Below are 19,734 nucleotides of genomic sequence, written 5' to 3'. Positions count from 1 at the left end.
TGGCGATTCTCTGAAAACTCGACATCAAGAGAAACTTGTATGATTATTTAAGAAAATCGGCCAGTTTCTCTCAACTTAAAATAGGCCAATATAAATAATTGGCTATAAAAGGCGACAAAATAAGTAACACAAAAACCAATTTATGTTCATTTGACCTGCTCCGGTGTTGTGGTATGGGTATTTTTTTGATATATTACCCAATAACATTGGAAAGTATGTATCGATGTAATTTCGATAAATCCCGGGAAAAATGTTGGTAACTACATTTACAGGACCATGCAAAAATCGGTAGGTTTTTTGTAGGCGTTTGGGAAAAAAGATAACTCTAAACATTGGTAAAAAAAATCAATTATTGGTGATCAAGTTTCAATATGACCTGATCAGTTGAAAATGTTAGGTATTTTAGATGTAAAACAGAGAAATGAAACTCTGATATGGTCAGAACTGAAGCATCAGCTAGTACATGACAAATTAAACTTAAAGACAGCAATAACTCGTTTTGAACATTCACAACATAACAGGCACACAAAGAAAAAGATGAATTTTTCTTTATTAGGGATTTTTGCTTCAACTTTTTGAGCCCGCTCGGATCTCTTTAACATCTCATTTAGTTGATTCTCTCCACTTAGATAGACAATTCAAGTATGCGCCTCGCACATTAATTGCTACGTATATAATTTACACTATTTAATTTCATGGTCTCCATGGAGACAGAAAGTATACACCCGGTTGGAGTCCCATAGAATCCTATCGTTGGATCATAGATCATTCGTGAAAAATCCAAACCCACTAGTGAATAATTGCAATATCATAATTCCATGGATGGATCATAGTGTTTTCACGAGAACAAATACATTTTAATTGGAATGAGATATCGGGAAGAGGGGCGAAAATGAATAGATTAACCCCAAAATGTTACAAAAGAAAAAGTTAAGACAATTCATAATTGTAAAACTTTTCATCGTATCTGCTTTATGTAATGAAGGCATCTTAACTACACATAAAATAAATAACTTTGAAGTTTGAAGAAGATCGGATCATAGACAATCCTTGACTAAAATTTTCGCTTCTAAATTGGATGCTCTTTTTAAACTACTAAAACTGGTTTAAATTCTGAAAACAGATTCTAGTCATATGAAACAAAAAAACAATCACTAGCCTGTAGCCTCTTTAAACATTTGCTTGACATTTGTTGTGTATACAAATGCATAAGCGCGAGCAATGTGAGCGAGAAACGTATGCGACTTTAAATTTCAATTGTATGCGTAACAAAACAAGCAGCTATAGCGCAGTTAGTATAGCACCGCACTCTCAATATATGGACCAGTGGTTCGAGCCCCAACACGTCAAACCCTACGAAGCAAAATCAGTATTCTAATATATTTGCTTTGAGCAACGAACAGCTTGAGAGCGGTTTTAAGCTAAACGAGCCCGATTTAGTCTCAGATGACTTAGATATAATATTATTAGAGAAACAAAATGCATTGAAGGTTTTAATTTTACGGACAAAACAAGATTAAATTACGTTACACATGAGCTGAACTGGCCGTTATTGGCTCCCAAAACGCTAACTGGTCTTATCTAGCCTTTTTGCCGCCATTGTTACTTTAGCTACCTTATGTGTGCAAAATGAGGTTTGTTATATGTGATTGAAAAGGGGTAATCGTTGAAATTACGTATTGTTTTCTTCAAAACAGATTTTTTTACCGTCTTCCTGTCCTTCGATTTTAAGACTTTATATAGCTGGAAAAGCATTATAAAACATGCTTAGTTTAAACTTTTGAAATAAGTCTGCAAAAAATAATGTGGCATTCTGAACTGATTTTATTTACCATTAAAGTTCCTTGAAGGTTTTCAACAATCTGAAACCAGTATAAAAAATTCTATCCAGTCGCTCGCAAAAAAATTGTTCTAATTGAATTTAATCTCGTGTACACTTTTGGTGTTACCGGTGTTAATTATAAGGATGTGTTATCCGTATGATACTAAGTTATGAGTATCTGTGCAGCTTCATTACTAGTTCATAAATTTTTTGACCGAAATTGGACGCTCTACCAAAAAGCGTAAGATTTAAACCAAAACATTGTCAGCCAGCCGTACTGCAGACAGCCCCCCCCCCCCCCAGGTTTCCAGTTTTCAACGAAGGGTGTAACCGAGCGCCAAGTAAACACGTTTTCGGATTTCAAGCACATCAGTTTTTGACTTTGTATTCCGATTTTTTCAAACGAGTCTGCAAAATTACGTAAGTGTCGTAGTGTATTTGAAGTTTACACTTGACCTATAATATTCCAGATGTTTCAGTGCTGAAATAGGCTGATCAGTGTTGTAGCGTTTTGAAGCTTAATTTTGGCCTGTGTTTTGTTTATTTACCCCAACCTAGGTTTTTTTTGCACTGCAAAGCAAATATTTAAAATTAAAACAACGAGCTTTTTTTTTATTTTTTTTTCACGCCAGAAATTTTACTTGAAATGTGGACATTGTTTGTCAACTTTGTGGCAAGATAGTTGGAAATAGAAACCACATGTAAAAAATGTTTTGTTTTCTTAAACTTTTCCAGAATTTTTACAATGTGTTGGATTAATTTATTGTCACGACCTAGTTTGTACATTTTCAAAGCAATAATTTTCTGTTATAAAGCTACGATGTTAATTTTTCCAAAAAATTTCCCAGGATATTTGAGTACAAAGGGAATTGCTGTTTCAAACCACTGTTGCACACATTTTTTAGTCGAAATCATAAATAATAGCTCCAAATTTCTCATATTTAGTGTTATTTTCTTCTTCTTGAGTTGAAAAACCAGGAAAATTAATTAAATTTGCATTATGTATATGACTGTTTGTTTGCATTTAGTCTGAAAACTAAAATAAACTGACATTTTAGTTATTTTCTGATTCATCGTCAAAACATACAAAATATATTCTTATCGAGAGCCATTTCCGTAATGCATTGATGGCGGGCAATCAAACCACCTCCCCCCCCCCCCATTGTTTAACTAGAGGGAACAGGTTTCCCTTCCTGCTCTTCACTTTGTTCAGACGATTCCACATATTTTAATCAATTTACATCCTCGTTCCTGGAATCGAAGACTAAAAAGACGAAAATGACTCATCGTTAAAATTATCATATTGAACTATGCAACTATGGTTAAATTTGAAGTTTTTCTTCATTAAGTGACCCTCGTACATAATTCATGTTTGATCTATTCGGTCCCCCTCCCCTCCCCCTTATCCCCACACCCTCCAGCTAGTGAGCAGAAGAAAATTCCCCCCTCCCCCGAGCTCGCGTGAAATTTTCATCTAGTAACGTTTTCTACAATAGCAAATAATTTTTGGCGGACACACGCTGCACAGCCGGGGGGGGGGGGGGGGGGGCAAACACAATAAATCCTTCATTATAGAGTACCCCCAAATACTATTTGCAGTTGTTCAGCACCTTACTACAAAAAAAAAATAGTAGCTTTTGCCCAAACTTTCGTCTGAAATGCACGTTCGTCCAGTAGAGCACCGCCATTTTCTTCATTGAATATTGTTGTGTGGGTTCACGTGACATTTAACTGATGAAACCTAATTAAGTGTCGTGAATTAGTTTTTCTTTCAACCACTTAACTATATTCACGCAAACCGCACAAGATATAAATTGACGGCAAATTAAGTGAAAATGCTCTTTCTACGTCAATGGTTAAAAATAGTTCATATTTAAAAAAAACATTAACTTTCAAAAATTTTCAGCGTTAAAATCATTAAAAATCACTTTTATTTTTAACACATAATTGTGACAACCATGAAGAAATGAAATTGCAAAATTGCGTTCTTGTTAAAAATTACAAATTTTTTCCCTTAGAGGTGAAAAATTTCTAATTAACGAGTAACAGAAATGTAGTTTGTTCAGCTAATTGAGATAATGATAAAGAGCAAAACTGCTTAATTGAGTTCGCGCACTTTTTTGTTGATTAACCAATAACTGTGAAACTCCTTGTTGGCTAAGGAAACAACAATAACAAGGAAAGATATCCCACGTTTATTTTTGCGTGAGTAGGAGTTCTCTTTTTGCCACGGAAAATCAATTTCTGTAGACTTGCTGTGATCAAATTTTAACTGATGGAAGGAAAATGTGTAGGTACGTGTTTTTGAAAAAAAATAATTGTTTCAAAGCTGAAGAGCATGTTCGGTCACGTAACATAGTACTCTTTCTATGTCTCTTAAGTCGATTAATAATGAAACAGTTCCTAGATTAAATTGACAAAAGTTAACAATTAACTCTTCTGAAGTTCTAAATAAAAACAAGCTGTTCTCAAGGATCGCAAAAAGAATTGCAGAAAGGGTATTCATTATTTATTGCGACGATAAACTCAAAGTCCTGGTTTGCAAATTCGTAACAAATCTTAAGAAAAAGAAAAGCCCGTTGTTTGCTCTCCGCGAAAGGTTACAGGAATTATTTGGGTCACGTAACTCATTTTGCTGAGACTTTGCGCGTGCTTATTTACTTTTGTCTGACCAATTTGGCAATCTGTCAGGCAAACACAGCCAAAAAATCTCGTTACGGGGTATATGATTTACGGTGTTTTCGGCGTATTTTTTACGGTGTCAAGACAAACTTCGCAATGTGACAGAAAACCAAAAAAACTCAATATTTTATCTTAATGTTGAAACAGCCAAAAGGTTTATTTAACATAATTTTTAGCTACTGCATATGATCATGCCTCGCGAGCAATAGTCATGCATCAGTTGTCTGAGGACTTGGTATGAAAATATTTTAACTGAACATGAGATTAAATAAACAATCCAGTTATAAGAAACATGCTTTTAATGCAAGTTTGTTATCGGATTGTTAAACGAAAAGATCAAAGGGACAAATTGGGTATATTAGCTCATTGGCTATATTGGCATTGGGTATATTGTCGTTTAACCTGTTAAACAGTGCCAGAATATCGGAAACTTTTCTACTCATAGGCACTAGTTTCGTCGGGGCATGAAACTTGTAACCCCAGGCGTTCCTGACTTAAAAGATAATTATTGACTCTCCCGGAATAAACTTGAATTGACAATCATTATTGTTTCATTTAAGCCTCACTGTTTTTTATAAGAAAAGCAGTACCAGCAGACATCAGAAACTGAAAAGTTCATCGGCTTTGTAAGAACATCATAAAATTGATATTAAATTCTTATAAAGCCGCAATATCGGAAGGAGAAACAATTAGAAGTTCATCACAAGGAAGTTTACTTGTTATTAAGTTAACTCTGGGCATATGCATCAAATGTACTTCGCCCAAAGTATAGAAGCTGATCCTCTGATAGCAAAAAAAAAGATAGTGACTGAGACAATCTACTGTAAGACACCTACAATCACTCAGGATAGAAACAAACCGATATCTGATAGTACAACCATTCTCATAACTAAGTATTGGCGAGGAACCAAACGCAACTTCGAAAACAAAAGTTCCCTGTTCCTCACACTTCTAGTAATGAGCTTTGTACTTCCGCTCCTCAGCAGCTTCAAGGGCGTAACATGAATTCTGTGCTGGATTACAGATTGTGTCTGCTTTTAGGGACAAAGTAATGGTAACTTCAAAAACGGCTGGGCAACTAATTTTCGAAAAAGGACGAAAGAAATTAGAAATTACTTGGTCGGCTTTTGCAATCAGGAATAAAATTTTTCTAAAGAACAGACAAGAGATTTCATGGCAAAAAGACACTGCGTGATCATAAAAACGTTTACCGTTTCTCAATTGAAAATCTAGTACCTTCGTTCAATTTCAAGTATCGGTAATCCTAGGCAGTTATTTACAACGACTCGAAAATTGTTCACATGCAAAAGCAAGCTCGAGGCCGGACTAGGTGGAGCACCTAGCCTGGCCCCTGCTTGTAGTTTGTAACGGCGAAAACGGGCGAGTGGTTTCTTTCATATCTGTTTGTGTTAACAAACTGGAAGGAGCTATTCTCGTAAACCTCATAATTTTTTGTTTGAATGAAACTTGAAACTTCCAGATTAAAAAGCAATAATACAATATTTAGGAAAACTTTGGTCTTGCAACCAAAACCTGATAGATTATCATTAAGACTTGAAACTGAAAAAGAACATACATCATAAGCTGCTCAAAACGGATCCGTATAGACCTTTGTACATAATAGCCGGACAGCTAATAGGAATGCTCACTTGCAGCCAAAGCATTCTTCATAAAGGTTTTTTCTGGTTTTGTTGGTACTCGATAAACAAATGTAAAAGTTTCAATACGCTACCTTTACTCTTCTACACAGCTGTTACAGAACAACTAAACAATGGACTTGAAATAAAATGCGAAAAATTTCCTCTGCGAACAATATTCAAAACTCGTGAAAAAATTTAAGCAGAGCCGCAGATTGATCTTTTGCATTACATTGAACCGCATGTAGCAATAGTTCGACATGCAATTTTCTGGGGTATTTTCTTTGGGATGCATAATGTTCTGGTGAAGCGCAGACGGAAAAAATCTCATCAACGAAATGGTAACAGAAAAGCTTAAATTTGAATGTATCGAAGACAACTCATACTGATATATAATACGACGAACAATTGTATATAAGTCAATGGGCTTAACCAGTTGATCATAAAAAGGGCTTTGTTATCTTTTTGTTTGTCGTTTTTCTTCTCAGATTAAAAACGGTAGAACAATTTCATTAATTTGTTTTTAAAGTATAATATATGTGGCATTCTGTCAGTGCCACCATGTTTGTCTCGCGCCATTTCAAAAACAGAGGTAATTAAAGAAATTATCCGCCTTCTCGTCGGATGAACATGTTTTTCTTGATGACCTTCTGAAACTCGTATCAAGTGTATCAAGTGCTTATATTATTCGTCAAAAATAAACAACATGAAAATAGTCGAAAATGCAAGAGACTTATTACTGAATATTTTTAGGAAAGGTTTTCCAATATTTTCCGTATTTTTTGAATTTGCAGTTGTCCACAAAAAGTTTGTTAACTAATTCCTATAGAAACAACTAAATGCACAATACTATTGAGATATAAAAAAACATCAATTATATGAGAACATTAGGCAGTAAACGTGGTCACTTCAAACATTGATGGCATTTAAAACCAAATCCATTCTCGTTTAGTAACAAAAAACTTTAAATCTATCAAAGATTTATTTGTTTGCCTTCAAGAAACATTAACACCTTGGCTCAGAAGACTGAATACTTTCTTGATCAACTTAAGTACAACAAATCTAAACATAACCGACTAACGTCGGACGAATTGCTCTCAAACGACCGGCGAGCAGTTTGCTTCGTCAATAAAAAGCCATGGTTTATTGAAGCTAGCGCTAGCTTGATTGGACTCTCCAACTTTTAGTTTTCTAGCTCTGTTAGTAACCAAATCAAATAGAAAATTGATGTTTACAAATATTGCAAAAGTTAAGAGAAAATCTTCCAGATTTTGCAGTGAAAATGTTCACAACTATTTTTGCTCTCCTGAGTTATGTCAAGTAACCCATCTGCAAGACTTGAAAAACTTCGTTGGCCAATAATGATAGTTAAACTCAAAAAAGGACAAAAACATTCAAAAGTTTTGAAAACAATAGCAAATTTTAACAAAATTTAGCTAAAATTCAGGACATTAAAAACTTCAAAACCATTTCATTGTCTCAAGAGACTATCCAGGATTACCATTTCAAGCTTTAATTAGTTTTACTGGCTCAAAAACGTCCATAAACTTGGAATATGACAATAATTTTTCGAGAAAATAAAAAACTAAATTTTATCAAAAAGGGCTAAAGCTGGATTCATTAAAATATTGATAACAATTCCATGGAGGAGGTCCCTAGGACCCTGGTGCCGGAAAAAAATGATAAAAAAGTCAAAAAAGATTAAAAAAAACTTGAAAAATTGCGAATAATTGAAAAATGCTGATCCTAAAATCTTGAAAAACCTTCCATTACATCTAGAAGCTATGCAGTAACCTAAGCTCAAGATCTAGTGGAGGTTTTGTGGCTGTTGTGTTTGGCGAAACCAAGAGAATGACAAAAAAATTCAAGAAGTTTGAAAAAAATTAGTTGCAAAAATTTTTCAATAACTCATCATCAAACTCTAACTATGATTTTCTGTTAGGCTGAAGAACTTGAATATATTAATAAAAACTAATAAACTGACAATAGCGATAATAAACTGACAATAAATGTTAAAAAGAATTAAAAATTGTAGGTTTTGTCAAAAATGTTGAAATTCGTGATGTTGAAATCTGGAAAAACAATTCATTACATTTAGAAATTATACGGTGCCTACTTTTGAACCCTAGAGGAGGAGAGGAGATTTTTCGAGTCTTGATCTTGAGGCTGGAGAAACCTAAAAAGCAAAAAAAATCTGAAAAACATCTGAATGTTTTATAAAAAAAAATTGTTAAATTTTGTCATATTAAAAAACTGAAAGCTATTCCATAGCAAATAAGATTCTTTCAGTAACTTATTATCAAAACTTTAAGGACGTTTTCTGGCCCCTGCGTCGGGAAAGAAGTGGATAATAAAATATAAATGTCAAAAAATTGGAAAAATTTGCACGTTTTGTTAAAAAAGGCTAAAATTCGTTATGTTAAAACGTTGAACCCATTCTACTGCCACTATAAACTATGCAGTAACCTAAAATAAAACCCTAAAGGAGGTTTCTTAACGCCTAGGGCTGAAAAAACCAAAAAATGACAAAAATTTTAAAAAAAAAATTTGAAAAAGTTGGTGAAAATTAGTATAAAATTGCGTGTTTATAGCGATCGGTTTTTCGTCAGTAGGCACGGGAGGCGGGGTGGGGGTTGAGGGATGTACACCGGGGTTCTGATAAGGAGGGGGCAACAGTGGGGGCAACAGCGCAGTGGGGGATGGGGGCAATAGGGGGGTCAACAGTCGGGGTGTCGTCAACCTTTAAGAACCGCCCTTCACAACATAAGTATAAGTCTCCTAAACAGTTTGAGCTGAAACAGAGCTGAAAGGCTCTAAGAGCACTTAATGCCCACTGGGCGCTACCTGTTTGTCGCGTTTTTGAGGACGAAAAGTCAAAAGCGTCAGACGAAAAATCGGTCAAGCATAAAATCGCATTAAAAAAAGACCGACAGTACTAATATAATTGCTACAAACTTCGTTTGAGAGCAATTAAAAAGCTGTAAAAAGGCGAAAATGCGAAAAAAAGCAAACGAGATTGAACATAACAAGTTTTTGTTGAAGTATATTCTAATAAAGGTTTCAAAAATTCATGAAGAAATATCTTCTGACAATAAGCTGAACAAATTTGCGTCTTACATGCGTTCTAATGCCTTGCGGAGAATCATTTTTTTGGTGAGTTTGCCTTAAAAAAACATTTATTTCTCATTAGTTTTTTAATAGATTTTTTCAGCGAATATATCTCAAGCAAAGGCAAAAAATCATCTGAACTCTGCTTTCTGGTGCAATTTTAGGAAAAATGATTAGTGCTGTATGTTTTTCGGCAAATTTTTTTAAAAAATCTTTACAATCAAATATGCACATTTTTGACAGTTGTGTACAAAAGAGCGAATCTGTTCTAAATATTTTTTTCTTTCAAATCTACGACTGATCTTCATTCGACAAGTTATCCAGCGAAGTTATACTCAAAATTTGGGCTTGTTCGGTATTGCGCAATACAATATCTTGTTACATTTTCTACATTTAGACTAGTTGAAGACTAAAAAATGAGCAACTATAAAATAGAAAGCACGCTTGATCAAGACTTGAAATGTGTTCCGTGAAATATTTTTATCACACTAAGGGGACATAAATCAAAAAATGCCGTAAATCAAAACGGATATAAATCAAAATTTGTATCTTCACATGCAACAGCACAGAATTTTCTCATTAATTGGACTTCTATAAAAATTTTTTCAGCACCATATTCTGGCTGTGTAAAATGTGAAGAAACTTTTAGCTTCCAGCCCGAATGGAGAAAATTTTGAGCAGCTTCAAAATTTAAATATCAAAGCTTAAGCAAAATTTATGAGGTGAGTTCAAAAAAAAAATAATTTTTTTTAAATCCTGTGAAAATTTTTGTTCTTTGTTGAAGCTACTTTCCATAACAACCATTACAGCCCGCGCAATAAGTTTTTTGATGCATGCTAATTTAATTACGGCGCCTCAACATGAAAACGGTAATAAAAACAGAGTTTATTTCAACTTGGATATTGGAATTGTCGTATATTTGTTAACTTGTGTTTGCCCTGTTGTTTGTGCGTGAGGCAATGGGTAAATAAACTGGTTATAAATTATAACCCGCTGGTAATGTCCTTTTGATCCGACTCAATTCAGATCTGCGCAGGGTGGGAGGGGGAAGAAAATGGAAATGCGATACCTGTAAACATCAAGTAAACAATATATTGGTAAACAAAATATCACATTAACCCAGACAGCATGAAATGATTTTAACCTACATCCTGAAATTTTGTAGCCGCAACATTCAGAATTCATTAAATTCACTTCCTTAGCTACATTTTCAGCCCAATTTTAAAACAAAACAATCGTTTTGTTTGAAATAATTCCGCCGTGAAAAGCTGTGCAGTCTAAATAGGATGTAATCATTAAATCAGCGTCAGTTCACTAAGCAAGAATTTGCAAAAAGTAGAAAAAAACGGCAAACTTTGGTAAACCCCACCCACCGACTACCCTAAATGAAATTAAGCTTTGAAAACAAAAAATCATTTCAGCTAAGCTGGAAAATTATCTTTTCACATTCCGGCTGATAGAAAGAATGCTAGGCAAAAAAACACAAACAAATGTTTGTTCAGTTTTCGCAGTTAAATTGGTGTGCAACACATGGGTAAATTAGGTCATTTGTTTCCTTCGTCCGCAAGTATTTGCGGTGACTACCCTAGTCGAAAATTAATGAAAAATTTACAAAAATTTATAAATTTTTTTGAAATTAATGGATTATTTATAAATATTTATAAACTGGAAAATAATGCAAAATTTATAAAAATTTGGACAGTGAAACTGGCAAATTTTTACAAGAATTGTAGTGAAATATTTTCGGACTCAAGATTTAATTTCAATCCCCTGCCTTCGTGAAGCTGTCTGTGTGACGATGAGCGCTCACTTAAGCATAGCTTCAGGTTGACCATAACCTGACCAATTTTTACATTAGTCTTACATTCCTTAGCAACTTTTGGAACCTCAACCTAGAAGCTGCTGTTGTTTTCTCTGCGTCACAAAGCTGTTTGTTTTTTTTATAAACAGATCCTTATTTGCCATCCATATAAAAAAGTAGAAAAATATTTCATTGCGAGCAATTAGCCAGCAGCATAAAAGGCTAAACTCAGAAGAAAGTTTAAACTGCTGGAGTATATCTTCATCTTCAAGAAGAGGTTTGCCGTAAAGTTCAAAACTCAGCTGTACAGAATAACAACCCACTTGATCGAAATAGATTTCCTTGAGTTGCTCATTCAAAAATGTGAAATCTAAGTTTGATCTCAATTTCCGCTAACAGTAATTTCCTTTTCTTTCATTTTTGAGCCAGATTTTTGAAAAGCGTGACTAAATTCTCTCAAAAAAAGTTTTCATTACCTTTGTAAAGAATGATCACTAATAATTTTTTTAAGATGTGTTTAATGATACATTCAAATTATACTGGTCTTTGCTACGTCTTAATAAACTGCACGAAAAATAAACATTCAAAAAAACTTGATTATTGTCTTCGTAACGAACATGTTGTTCCAACACATCAATTGATTTAAAAATTGTTCAAAATTGAATAAATTGAATAAATTGAATAAAGTTAGCATCGCCCTCGATGTGAATCAAAGTTAAGTTTAAAAGATATATTCCTACTTAAAAGGATAATTGGCGAGTTGCTCTATAGTAATTAAACGTTTTGATTGGTTCCAGAATAATTCGAAATAATTGTAGTGTCATGATATATTAGATAAAATGGATACTATTTTATAATTTTAATCTATGTCCAACTGTCTGCTGTTTATACTCCGCAAAACCTCCCCTCTGCACTAAAAGCGAGGCATAAGATGAAAATAAAAGAGCTGAACAAAAAAGCTGAGCGGTTGCAGGAAAAAAGCTGCAATGGCTTCAAAGATCTGTAGTCCTAAAATACAAATGAAAAAATTGAGACCTATAAAATTTGAAAAAAATGAATGTTTCAAGCAAACTGTTGTGACGCCTCTCTGATTGAATAACATATAAATGCCGCAAATTTGCCCTCAAAAAACTTTTTGTTAGGTTGAAATATTAGATGAATTCAACTCCAATTGAAGTTCGCAAGAATCAGTTTACGTATGATGAAAAGTTACATTGAAAGTGAGTTAAAAAGCTGTTGACAAGAAAGAACAAAATACTGCTCTGCAAATGTGAAAATAAAGTTTTGAAGGCAATTTAATCAAAAATGTCCAGAAGGAATGAATTGAGGTTGATCTGAAGCACATGTGACGTCATATGTCAAAATAAAAAGATTTGGCGAGGAAAAGGCAAAGCAGAGCACAACTTTTCTTCAAAGATGAAATAAATTGGCCAGCAGAACAATAAACTTTGCTCCTAAAATATGAGAATTCAAGGATATTAGCTTTTCAACTGTAGTAGTTTATAGTATGACATATAAGACACAAAACAGGGCAGCATATGAAAGCAAAAAGACTCTGAAAAATCTTGAAAATTTGAAAAACTATCTATTATTTACTTAAAATTTAAGTGTTCTTGGTACCTATGTCCTCATAAACTTGACAAAATGAAGTTTTCTACTTCGATTTAATCATTGCTACATTATCTATCTAATTTGTCTGACACAAAAATCACTAAAATCACTGCAGACCATGTAATTTGAAGATGGACAGAGAAAAATGGTTTGAGATGTAGATTTTCATCGGCAAAGACTTAAAAAAAAGTTCAAGAATTTGAAATGGCACAAACTAGTGTCCTCAATATCATTATTATGCTTCCAAACAATTCAATATTAACACATTTTCATGCTTTGTAAAGTTTTTTTTGGAACTTTCATCTGAAAAATATGAAAACATTTTTCAAAGGAAAAACAAAAAGATTGCCATATGGATTAATATTTTTTAAAAAGTTGCTATCATTAACATAAACTCATTGACAAATGTAAATTCATAAATGAAATTTTGCATTTTGAACTGCTTGTTATTTTCGATATTTATATCAATCGACGAATATTCATCAAAAGTTTAGGAGATCGTAGTTCAGAAAAACTGAGTGAGAGGCCTACTTTCAGAAAAAATCCATATAGTAAATGGCCAGTTTTCGGCAAGCTGTCATGAGTTGAATTCCACGTGAAATTTGTTCAACGTAAACATTAGGTCATTGAAATCACGATGCAAATTTTTCATAGTGCCATGAACTGATAGAGGCATGATCAAGTGGAACAGATTTTACTTGAATTTCAATTCACGGTTGCTTATAAAGACTGGCCAAATTCTTTCTATATTTTCTTTGTAAGTAGACCTGTTAGTTTTTTCTGAATTAAGATCTGCTTGTCTTCTGATGAACATGCGTCACTTCATTTTAAAAAATCTAAAGATACCATCAATATGATGCTGACTAAAATTGATTTCAAAAACGGGCCGTTTACCAAGCATATTTTTTGTAAATTGATTTTTGAGTTAACGAATGTACCTTTACAAACATTCTCAATCATTTGAATTGATTAAAACATCTTGCAGTTTTTGTAGCAGATTTTTGTTAGCTTTTCCTGTCAGTTGGTGCACCGTTTTGTCAATTTTTTTTATATCAAATGCCCAATAGATTTGCTGTTGTGCCTTGACATCATTGTGGGAAAAATTATCCGCATGCAAAATATTTGAAAAATTTGAATCAAACGAAATGAGCAATAAAGAACTATAGTGCAAAAAATTTTCACGTCATAATTTCTAAGCTGTCACAACACTAATTTCGATGCAAGAAAATTGTATTTGCTCTTTGACGTTGTATATCTCAGACAAAGTTTCCTGTGTTAATACATTTCTGCCACAATTCCTTCAGGAAAAAAGTGCAAACATTAAAGTTTCAGTAGACATAACGCAGAAATATCAGCACAAATTAATCCTGTCAACGGTTTCATAAATTTTAGTTCAAACGAAAAATAGTATCTTGCGTTTTCGTGTTCTACTTAAGCAGTGAATTTATTCGATCGCACAAAATGAGCAGTACTTGTAAATATAACATTATTTTTATGTTTTAGTGTAAATTATGTAATATCTGTCTTTAAAAGTATCTTTTCAAAAAATTCAGATTCCTTCATTTTACAAAAACCATCTTCGCCCAAATTTTGTTTGATATAGATTCAGCTCGATTTCATCAAGCAGACAACGATCACCAAATTTTGAGAAGTGCTAATTAATCTGTACGATATTTGAAGTAATTTAGTATCACAAATAAAAACGAATTCGATTTTCCTCAGTCAAGGGTTGGAAAAGAGAGCTCTTGCAAAGGGTAACGTCTATCTAATTAGTGAAGCGTGAGCTAAGGTGAACAGAAATGAAAAAGTACAAATATACCACCCCAAGTGGCCTAATTTCCTCAGACCATAATGACTGTTCCGTTCCTTTGAGTTCAAAATGACTACGTCAAATATAATGCAATACAACTGCACTGCTTTCTGTCAAATTTGCCCCCCCCCGCCCCCCCCGCCCCCCCCCCCCCCCCCCGAAAAAAAAGTTAGTCAAAACAAATTTTATGCTGTAGCTGAATAGCATAAAGCATGTCAATGTTTTCTAAACCAGAATTTTTATAACTACACGAACATGTACCAAAATTGTGTAACTTTACTGTATACGATTCAGGTAATACCATCAAATTTGGTCTAATCACTTTTTCTAGATATAAAATTTCTAGCTAAGTGTGTAAAAAACCGATTAAATCTGTCGGAACTTTGTGGACATTGTTTGGTGATCCGTCTTTTCTGATACAAATTTTGGTATATTTTGACTTTTCGTAACTTTTTTGCCCTGTTTTGTTATTGAACGGGTGAAATTTATTGTGCCTTCAAGCGGAACTTCAAAGCGTTTGAGTGACTGATTAGGATTTGCATATAAATTAGACAGCAGCATATTACCCCCACCTCTCTTTTTCTTTATTTCTCCCAATTTTTCGTGGAAAAAAGACGATAGATCGAATAATCTTTTACATTTTCTCTATCTATTCTCTGTAAGTCGGTGGGAGAAAAAGAAAGGGCGCTAATTGAAAATAATAAGGGTTTTCACAACAGCAGGCTTAAGCACAAAATCAATACCCTCACACACACTTACTTATCCTCTCCAATTTTTTTCACACATTTTTTTTGGGTAAAGCATTCTTCTGGCTGTAAAAACATCCATTCTAATCCCACGACTTCACCAACCCCCCCCCCCCCCCACCACCACCACCACCTCCACCCACCACCACCAGTTCAACTAGGTTAATCTACACATCTTTTCGTCTTGATCAGGGGTATTTTTTTTCATTTTTTTATTTTTGTCTGAAAGTCCTGTTCCAGCCTCCCCCCCCCCTCACCTCTTTGTGAACAATTAATCCCCGTCACTCGCGTCGCCCACACTTCAAAATATTCGAAACGATCGATAAATTTACCTCCAAACCTAAGCCCCCTCATCACATCAAAGCATAGATTGCTATGCACCCCCACTCTTCACTCAATAATCTCCTGGAATTTTCTAGAGCAATTCCTCAATTTTACCCTCATTTTGAGGAAAAAATATTGAATTTATCCCCAGTTGCAGCAAAAATTAGTTGCTTATACGGCAGCCAGATTTCCGGATTTGTGAATTAAGGCATTGTTTTGAAAATAGTGCGCTTAGATTACGCTGAAATTTCCTTTGAAAATTTGATCTAAACAAAAAGAAACTAAGCCGGCGGTTGTTTGTTCTTGCTTACTTCCTTATGTCTGGATTTTTAACGTATTGAGGAGGGGGTAATTTGGGTGTTGGGGGGGGGGGGGGTACTATGAAACCTTAATTAACCAAATTGTATGAAAGATTTCCGCAATCCTTCAAAGGTACAGGCGTCAAAACGTATAAAATTAAGCATTATTTTTGTGCCGGCTTTGAAAATAAAAAAAGTATACTACTGCAATATAGCTGGCTTATTCTTTTGTTATGAAAATGGTACATTGTTATAGGTAAGTTGCTCTTTTTGAAGTACTAAATTGTGTACAGTATTGAAAAGAGACTTTTTGGCTCGCACAATTTGTCAAACGAACAATAAAACTCCAGACAAATTTCTTATTGTTTTCTTAGAAGCACAGCGACAAAAAGGCACCACCAACCTACCTACAGTCAGCAGGAAAACAATAGATCACTACAGAACAAAATAATGAGAGCTTTCACGAAATTGTTCAAATTAAACAAATATTGCTTAGTGGATTTCTGAAATGACCTCTTTTTATTGTCAGATAGTGTCGTTCTGTCATAGTTAGCGGATACAATTTGACCTTGTAAGTGATCACGCACGACTATCCATAAAAATGTGCATTCTTCAACCATCCCATCCAATTTTTCCCTCAAAATTGGGCAAAAATCTGGGTCTAAAACGCGGTCCATTCTTGACATCTATTTTCCCCCTTTTTCCTATTGCGATGTGTTAGAACTTGATAAAAAAAATAGACGAAAAGAAATTTTAAATTCACTGGGCGCAGCAAAAAGTATTAGTTAAGATCGTTGAACTTAAAAATTAAATTTTTGAAATGTCTACAATAATGAAAATTTAGTTCACATGGAAAAGACTACTTTTACGGTTAAGATCATACGATATATTTGTTACTGTTATCTTCGCATCTGTTTAACAACTGAACAATATTTTGAAAGGTATGAAATAAGGAAATTAAGTTCACAATAAAACAAGACGGTTTAGACCACAAACCAGTTTTCGATGGTTTAAGAATATTAAGTATGTCGATATAAATGAGCATCGAAGCTTAACCTTTTCAAGGCTTACTTTAATCACGATGATTTCAAATTTTTAAATGAGCTGAGAAAAAAGGGGTTTTTCCCCCTTTTTTTCAGAAGTGGTCTGCGTGGGAAGGGGTTTGTAACGGGGATGGTGACTTGCATTAGCATAAATTTTTGGGGGTGACATTGGATTAATCAAAAGCGACCTAGACTTTGTACATTTTCGGCCGACCAATAATTGACAAGAAAAATCACTCCCTAACAACCCATTCAACATCTCAAAAAGATTGTCCATTTCAAGAGCATGCGTGTGAATTCCTAATGTGAAAAAAATACGTCATCAGACTACAAATTTAGCGTCTGCCTCGGAACAATAAAACCCGCTAGATTTTGTCTTCCATCAAGGAAAAATAGTTGGTAAATTTATAGGAACAGAATGAAAAAATATAAACGTCTCCTAATTTTTCACAAAGTCTGCTGCAAAAACTGAAATTCTTTTGAAAAAGACAATCAGATGACAGTTTTATTGTATTCCATTTGGTATAGGTCGCTACAAAACAAAAGAAGCGTCATGTTCAAACAGGAAAAAGCGTTTTGTCAAATTTAAAGCTCACTGATAACTTAACTGTGCTCCAAATTAATTATTGAATCTGACAACTGCCTTGCAAAAAATTATGATTCTTTGTAAGAAAGAAAGAATATATTTTGTTGTAACACTGACAGATAACGATAAAGTTTTATTTCAATGTTTGTTTAATCTGTTTTTATAGAAAAAGTTCTTGTAATCATCTGTAAAACCAATAGATGAATAATTTCTTTCTGGAAAGTTTCTAAGTCCCAAAAGACCCTAGTCAAGACCGGATGGTTATCTTGCAGGAATATGTCAGATTCTGACAGAAAGATAGTAACCTTCCGAAATCTGGCAGAAAAAAAGATGATCTTGCAGGATTCTGTTCTACCAGAAAACGGTTTATCTGGCAAAATCTGCCAGAAAAATGGTCATCTGGCAGAATCTGTCAGAAGAATGGGTATCTTGCAAGATTCAGGCAAAAAAATGGGTATCTTGCTCAGGGGAAAGATTCTGAATAAAAGGAAAGAGTTCGTGCCGGTTAAGCTACCTATTAGTTGGTTAAAAATATCTAATCTGCTTAAAATATTTTCTCAGAAAATTATTTCGAGTACAGTTATCGAGTCGATCTAAAAAAGCACAAAAATTTTTTAAGAATAATAAACAATGCTTGATAAAAAGTTGCTTGATATGAAGGTTTACTGAGTTACTTATCCAAAAATTTTACTTGTTTATTTTTCACCTAGAGTACATGACATACGTATTGCGCCTCAATAAAATACAAATAGTTGCGAAAATCGCATTTTCTTATTTCATCAATTTTTCGAATATCTTAATCAATTAATGCCAGAACCCAATACACGATTAATAATCGTTATAATATTGCAGAAAAAAATTACAGAAAAATTGCAGAGTAGGAATTCCAAGAGAAGAATCAGATATTCCATATCTGAGAAGAATTCGAAGTTATTCCCAATAAAACTTTTGATTCTAGAGGAATCTTACAAAAAAATATTATCTTTTGTTAATCTGACAGAAAATAGTTATCTTGCAAAACGCAGGCACAAAAATGGTTATGTTGTAGTAATCGGACAGAGAAATGGTTATCTGGTAGGAGTCTGACAAAAAACAGGTTATCTTGTATGAATCTGTCAGAAATTTCTGACAGGAGAGTCATCGTCTTGAAAGAATCGGTTAGAATCTGTTACAGATTCCCACAAGATAAACAATCATTCTCAACAAGAGGATGCATAGTAGATTATCCGTTTTTGAAAGACGTGTTTTCATTCTGATTTGATTACTAAAAAAAATTTTGTTTTAAACATAAAAATGATTAAGATCAATGTGAGTAAAACGAAACACGTTTGGAAAAAGAAACTATCGATATTTTGCATCAAAAATTATCTGAAAGCTAGCAATATTATTATGGCCATTTTGTCGATGCATTAGAACTTCATGAAAACAACCTAAAAAATATTATTGAAAACACAAAAAAGTTAGCATATTCATTAAAACAGTATCATGGTAGTTAACACTCGATCACGAACCTCCTTGGTCAAATCCAGAAACTATAAAAAAAAAATTGAATACAAATTATTTTGATGTAAAAATTTACAGTATTCTAAAAAATCAAGACATCGAAACATTTAAACTCTAAATTTAATCGTGTAGATAAATCGCGGAGATCAAAAAACTAAAATTAATCTGAATTGCAGAAATACAGAAAATTGACTGTGGTCAGCCGTTGCGACTCTATCGGTCTATTATTGTAGCAAAACTTGTTCCCTGAACAACAACAAATGTTGGCGTCTTTTAACTCCCAATCTTTTATTAGCTCCATGCTTATAAAGAATATATGCAAACTAACTAAAATTACTTTTTGTCTTCACTCCATATATCACGAAGAGAAGAAAAGTGCCAAAAAATTATCAAAAACTTTAGTGATTATACAGTTTTAACTGCCCATTCAAGTCATGTTTTCAGCATTTTACCTAATTTTGTTCTAGATATTAGACTGAGAGCAACAGCAGCATCCAATCGAAGCAATTAGTTTAAACAATTTTAAAGAAAAAAAAACAGATAATTTTGAAGCAATTTTCTGAATGACTCAAACAACGTAAAGCACACTTGATTCAGTGCTATCACAATTTTCTTTCTGTTTCATAGAAGAAGACAAGCTCAACTATTTCTTGGCAGGTAATAAATCTGATTAAGTAAAAAATATTGACTATTTGGAATCACAAATATATATGAGGCTGGATATTTTTTTATAATTAAACGGAATGCTGCAAACAAATTTTG

At 33.6% G+C, this 19,734-nt stretch overlaps 1 protein-coding gene across 4 annotated transcripts in view; it reads right to left on the bottom strand.

The window, feature by feature from the left end:
* LOC142349016 (uncharacterized) overlaps positions 1-19,734 on the bottom strand; it is a 107,157-nt gene that overhangs the window by 48,740 nt on the left and 38,683 nt on the right. The gene's annotated exons all lie outside the window — the stretch shown is intronic.

Source organism: Convolutriloba macropyga, chromosome 11 (genome assembly GCF_964194025.1).
Source record: "Convolutriloba macropyga chromosome 11, txConMacr16.3, whole genome shotgun sequence".
NCBI lineage: Eukaryota > Metazoa > Xenacoelomorpha > Acoela > Convolutidae > Convolutriloba > Convolutriloba macropyga.
This window is presented reverse-complemented; position numbering and strand designations above follow the sequence as displayed.